This window comes from Tiliqua scincoides, chromosome 2 (assembly GCF_035046505.1).
Source record: "Tiliqua scincoides isolate rTilSci1 chromosome 2, rTilSci1.hap2, whole genome shotgun sequence".
Taxonomy (NCBI): domain Eukaryota; kingdom Metazoa; phylum Chordata; class Lepidosauria; order Squamata; family Scincidae; genus Tiliqua; species Tiliqua scincoides.
The window spans coordinates 247,491,622-247,497,820 of record NC_089822.1 but is presented as its reverse complement, the minus strand read 5'-3'; the positions used below and the strand labels follow the sequence as shown (position 1 = coordinate 247,497,820).

Sequence of the window (6,199 nt, the reverse complement as noted above, 5' to 3'; positions counted from 1 at the left end):
CTTTGCATTGAGGAGCCCAGGCCACGTGTTTTTGGGAAGCAGGTAGTGGGAGATAGATGCCCGACGGATCCCAGGCGTCCAAGGTTCTTTTGGAGGAGAACTGCCGGCTTCTTGCCAGGCCCTGTGGTGTTATCAGTAGCATAGGGTATCCCAGAAGGGATCCTCCAGAGAGCTTGAGCTAAAGTGCATGTGAGAAAAAAAAGGTAGCATGTTGAGAAACTTCACCCAGCATGATTTGTGATCCATTAGACATGCTGACAACAGGGCACGGCTCCAGTCCTAGTGGAGCAATATGAGTGGGGAGTAGCACCTCATTACAGAGCCATCTAGTAGCCTGCAGCAGGGTTCAGAGATGCAGCTCTAGCTCAGACACTGCGCACATTTTTTTCATGCCAAATGATTCCGGTTCAGTCCCTGGATTCTCTAGGGAGGGCTGGGATAACTTGAGAGTCGGTGTAAACAATTCTGAGCTAGATGGACTCGTGGTCTGACTCAACAGTGACTCAAAAGGTAGCTTCTTGTGTTCATAGACCCTCCGGAGAACCTAGCTGTAGATTTCTCAAGGTCCTCAATGCTTTGCTTGAACCCACCATCACTTCCAGGCATTTTGAAAGCTAGGGCTTGGCCATGAGCACGTGAGATAACAACAAAGATGAGAGAGCATGCACAGGGCACAAACAGAGTTGGTACAGGCAACCTTCACACACCAGGGATTAGGGCAAAAACTATGGAGTGTTGTAGCAGCTTAAAGGCTACCAGATTCATTTTAGCATAAGTGTTTATGGATTAGAGCAGGGGTGCCCAAACCCCGGCCCTGGGGCCACTTGCGGCCCTCGAGGCCTCTCAATGCAACCCTCAGGGAGCCCCCAGTCTCCAATGAGCCTCTGGCCCTCCGGAGATTTGTTGGAGCCCACACTGGCCCGGTGCAACTGATCTCAGCGTGAGGGCGACTGGCCTCTTGTGTGAGCTGTGGGATGAGGGCTCCCTCCGCTGCTTGCTGTTTCATGTCTGTGATGCAGCAGCGGCAGCAAAGGAAAGGCCAGCCTTGCTTTGTGCAAGGCCTTTTATAGGCCTTGAGCTATCACAAGACCTTCATTCATTCATATAAGTTCATCTTTAGTATATTCATTTATGTAAACTTATGTAAATTTATTCAAATTTTGCATGTAAATTAATTCTTTTCCCCCCCAGCCCCTGACACAGTGTCAAAGAGCTGATGTGGCCCTCCTGCCAAAAACTTGGGACACCTCTGGATTAGAGTCTACTTTGTCAGAGGCATGATAAAGATACTCTTGTAGGCTCTATACAGAAGCTGATTTTATAAATGTCAGTCTTTAAGACTCCATTGGCTTGGCTGCAGCAAACTAAAGCCACAAGCCTATACACACTTACCTGGGAGTAAGTTTCACTGAACTCAATGGGGCTTACTTCTGAATAAACATACATCGGATTGCACTGTAAGAGGGCTACCCGTCTGAATGTCTCCCAATAGTATAGTATAATGGGTACAACTCTTATTGATTCACTATACTAACTGTCGGTGAGTATTAACAACAACTATGTGATAGGTTGTGCTGAAAAAGAGTGATTTGCAGTGGGGATTTGAACTCAGCCCTTCTGGGTCCTAATCTATTATTGGAACCACTGCATCCCCTCTAAAATTCAGCTGAGATGGAATCAATCTCCTGGCAAAGTGCTGTCTCAAGAACTGAACTGCGTTACAAAATCAAAGGTGCTTCGGGCCAGTTTTTGCCTTCAGCAGAATCAAATGACAAAGCTCTTTATTTTTTTTAAAGTGGTGCCACCTCAGAGACCTGAGTGTTGGGGGGGAGGTTGCATGTTGGTTGCATGGAATGAAATGTCTCATGCACAGAAAGCTTGTGGTATCTGGGAAAAACATAGGTTGAACCCTTTTCCCTACTCACCAGTGTTTCTTCAGGGGGAGCATTTGAACATGTCATCCAAAGTGGTTCCATCCAGGAAAAGTTGGATGGTCACTCTTTTTCAGCCCAACCTATCACACAAAGTTGTTGCCAATACACACCAGCAATTAGTACAGTGAGTAAATAAGAATTGTGCCCATTTCATCCAGGAACCAAAGTGGCTCTACTTGATTCTCCCAAGAGTGACTTCATATGTGTCATTTAAGACCTCTTTGAGCCTCTTTCTAGCTGTTGGTGTACATGTGTGAAAGACAGACATGCTAGTTTTTAATGTACTTGTATCAGATTTTAAAATCAATTGATGGTCATGCAGGAAGGTGGATTAACAAGTACTTTTCAACCTTCCTGCATTTTTTGTGTGACCTGTGAACAAGTGCATCTTTTGGGAAGAGACGTTTTAGCCTTTTAGACTCACCCACCCACCATTTTCACAGTGGTACCCAATTGGGAATAGCACTTTTCATTTTAACTTTTCCTCCCTGTAGGAAAGTGTTTCTTTGGTTTCTCTTCCCTATAGGGAAGTGTCTCTCTATTGACCTGTGTAGTATGGACCCCTTACCCAGTTCCTCCTCTTTTTCCACGACGTATAGTCTTCTGTCCTATGGTTTGACTCTAAAACTGTCAAGAGCAGGGGTGTCAAACATAAGGCCCAGTTGCCGGATGCGGCCCACGGAAGCTTTTTATCTGGCCCTCAGGCTCTCAGCTGCTGAGCAGTGCTGAAGTGTTACTGCTGAAAGGGCAGCCCCCACAAAAATTGGGCTCTCCCATATCTTGAAATATGATAAAGATTTGCTTGTTTTCTCTTCTATCATTTGTAGTTAATTAATTCCTAAGTGAGAAAAAGTGCTCTTTTTTTGGTTATGAGTTGTTTAATGACATCACTTCCTGCCTAACAACATCACTTCTGGCCCTCAGCAGACATCATGAATGCCATTCAGCCCTCAGTATGAAAAGAGTTTGACACCCCTGGACAAGAGTGTGGGAATTCCTTGTTAATGTCATTGATGCCTCATCAGCTATTAAAAAAATTTAAAGGGACACTACCTGTACCAAACACCAGTGCACATATACAGTACATGCCCTTTCCAAGGATCAGAGGCATCAGGCTGATGAAAGTGATGAGGTTTTCCCCAGACATGTCAGTTTCACCAAGGTCCAGAGAAGGGCAGCAAGGCTTTCCTCCAATTTTACCAGTCTCAGGAGAGACCAGATATTTGGGGGGGGGGGGGGAGGGAAGGAAATGGCAGTGGGTCAGGCAATACAGAAAAAGAATTGCACACCTTCAGATTGTCACCAATCATATCATGATAGGATTGCATCCAAATCTAGTTACTAGCCAGTTTGAGTCACCATTGTGGTGACCGTGAGAATGTCTGTTTCCACATAAGCAGGCTTAAAAGTTTCCCTTTTAAGCATGGGAACCTTAAAAGCATAAGGAGCAACCGGTGGTAATGACTATTAACTGAAGCAGAGCAAGATTTCTGAAATGCATAATCTGGATCTTGGTTTGCAGAGAAACGGAGATATGTTGCATTGACACCCATTTTTCTTCCAAATATTGGAGTGTGTGGTGGTTGGTACCTGGCCTTGAAGAACTTAGTTGAATGGCTACATGACATTTGACGGGCTCTCATCTGTTCTTCAGTATGATTTGAGAAGCTTCCGTTCTTGAAATCTGTTCCCAATGGACGCAGGAACTGAAACACAGAAACCCTATTAAGTAGGAGCTGGCAACCCCACTCCTTCTCCCATTTAGGGTTGCCAACTTTTCAACTGACCTTTGACACTTTGTCATGAACAGCCATTGAACCGCAGCAGTTAGCTAGTGAAAACAGCTCTCTCCATGCTATGAAAAGCTTCAAATGCTGAGTTCTGCGTGGCAATCACCTGTTGAAGACACGAGAGCTGAAAGAGCCCCCCCCTTTTTTTAATTATGGCTACTTCCTTAATAAAACCCAGCCATCTGCTTCTTCCCTCAGTGTCAAAATAACCACGTCCTGGCAGTGAGGTATACAAACCGCTTATGGTTGGTATACAAACCGCTTACAAACCGTAAAGGTTGCTTATCCTGCAGATTTCACCTGGGTTGCCAGCTTTTTTCCTATGGCAGGGTACTTCTGCAATTACTAACTTCATCGCTTAAAGAAATTGAAGAAATGAACATTTACAAGCTTTTCCATGATAACAGTGGAACCTGTAGAATTATTGCCTGTTATGCAGCTATTAAAAGAAACAGGAAACCTGCCTGGGGAAGGGGGGTTCCATAGGTAACCTTTCACTTTTGCTGTCTAATATTCTTGCCCCTCAGCGAGAATTACTTACCCCAGGTTCTTAAACACCAAACCATTTTTAAATCCTCCAGCTCTCTTGGGTGATATTCCCCATAGCCAGCTACTTCGAAATGTCATTGTTCAGCAAGTTCAGAATTAAAACTGTTTTTGTACAGCTTAATCATCAAAGCTGTGTTCTCATTTGAGCAAATGTGGCTCAAATGGACATTACTGTAGACTTGTGATTCAGCAGCACCTGCCTTATTCCTGTATATTTTTTATACAGGGGTATATTCTTCACATTTTCCTTTCAAGCAGTATAGCTTTTTCCCCCCTATGCACAGCTCTTGAGCCTTTACCTGTGCCTTTAACTGAACTGACAGACAGCAATTTAACAGGAGATTCATCTTCTTCATCTTCATCTTCAAGCCAGGAGGAGTTGCATTTGTGTTTTTCTGCCTGTTCAAGACAGTTTTTGCCTTGAAAGTACTTTATTCCTTCTGGGCAGGGCTGATTCAGGAGCTAACCTGCTAACATTTTCACAAGCTCAGAAAAAGGGATTCTCTGTAAATGAGTTTCAGTCTATAATCCTGTTTGCCTTTGGCTTAAATCCATTTGGCAGTACTGGCGATCCCTCCTCCTAGAGAGGCATCTCCGATTGCACAACACCTCAGCAATCACACACAGCCTACAAGCTGTTTTTTCTGTGGTATGGTGTTGCCGAGGTGTTACGCAATCAGAGGTGCCCCTCTCGATGTGTGATAGGAGCAGGGATTGCCTTCGTACAGGAAAACCACATCTGTAGGCCCCAGCCCAATCTGCCCTTGGTGAGAACGCAGTGGGAGCGAAAGCTGGCTGTTATCGTTTTTCTGTGGTGAACAGGCAGGAAAGTGTTAAAAAAAACTTGATTCAGTTGTCTCTTCGGCCACAAATGACTAATGCAGAAATGTGTGGGCAGGTGGGTGGGTGAGTAAAATCTGGGGTTCTTGCTAGGCTGAGTTAAAGCAAGTTGGTTGGTTGGCAACCTTCAGTCTCGAAAGACTATGGTATAAGCCTATAGCACCCGGTATTCCCAGGTGGTCTCCCATCCAAGTACTAACCAGGCCTGACCCTGCTTAGCTTCTGAGATCAGACGAGATCAGGCGTGTGCAGGGTAACAGTAAAGCAAGTTAAGGGTTTGTTAAACTAAAGCATGACCTTGGCATCCTAATGCCTGGGCAACAATGTTAGAACCCTGAGGTCCAGTCCTTTCCATTCTTCACCAGCACTGGATTCTACAGGTTTTCTACGGGTAGTGGCTAAGAGACTGACGTATGAATCAGGATTTCTACACTTTGGTTGGTAACCTTCAGTCTCAAAAGACTATGGTATAAGGCTACAGCACCCAGGATTCCCAGGCGGTCTCCCATCCAAGTACTAACCAGGCCTGACCCTGCTTAGCTTCCAAGATCAGACAAGATTGGGCATGTGCAGAGTAACGGTTGCTGTCTACACTTTGAATCTTGGTTGTACCATGAAGGAGCTACTCCTTCCCAGCCTCAGCTGCAACATGGGGATTGCACTTGCTTTACAAAGTTGTTGAACAGACTACATCAAGATAAGGCATATAAAGCTCAAAAGTACTATTCAAATGCTAAGGACACCATCCTGTGCACGTCTTGTCTGAAGTAAGTCTCCTTGCGTTTCTTGGGGCTTACTCCCAGGACAGTGTATACAAGATTGCTGCTGGGCAGCGCAATCCTAACTTACGCTGGAACAGGCAGGGCCAGTGGGTCTATGCTGTATCCAGAGCAAGTTTTGGGCTGGCTGAGGCTTGGCCCGAAGCAAGGGGAAAAAATTCCCCTTACCCTTGGTAGAGCTGCGGTGGCCCCAGTGGGTCTACTCGGATCTGTGCCACCTAAACAGTTGATGCAGATCCGAACAGAATGGAGCAGCCTGGAGCCACTCTGTGCTGCCCGGAAACAGGGCTAGAATCCAGAATAAGTG

At 45.4% G+C, this 6,199-nt stretch overlaps 2 pseudogenes; both read right to left on the bottom strand.

Annotated features, from left to right (window-relative positions):
- Positions 1 to 5,264: 5,264 nt before the first annotated feature.
- On the bottom strand, positions 5,265 to 5,383 carry LOC136643097 (5S ribosomal RNA; annotated as a pseudogene).
- Positions 5,384 to 5,585: 202 nt separating this feature from the next.
- LOC136642952 (5S ribosomal RNA) lies at positions 5,586 to 5,702 on the bottom strand (annotated as a pseudogene).
- Positions 5,703 to 6,199: the final 497 nt, after the last annotated feature.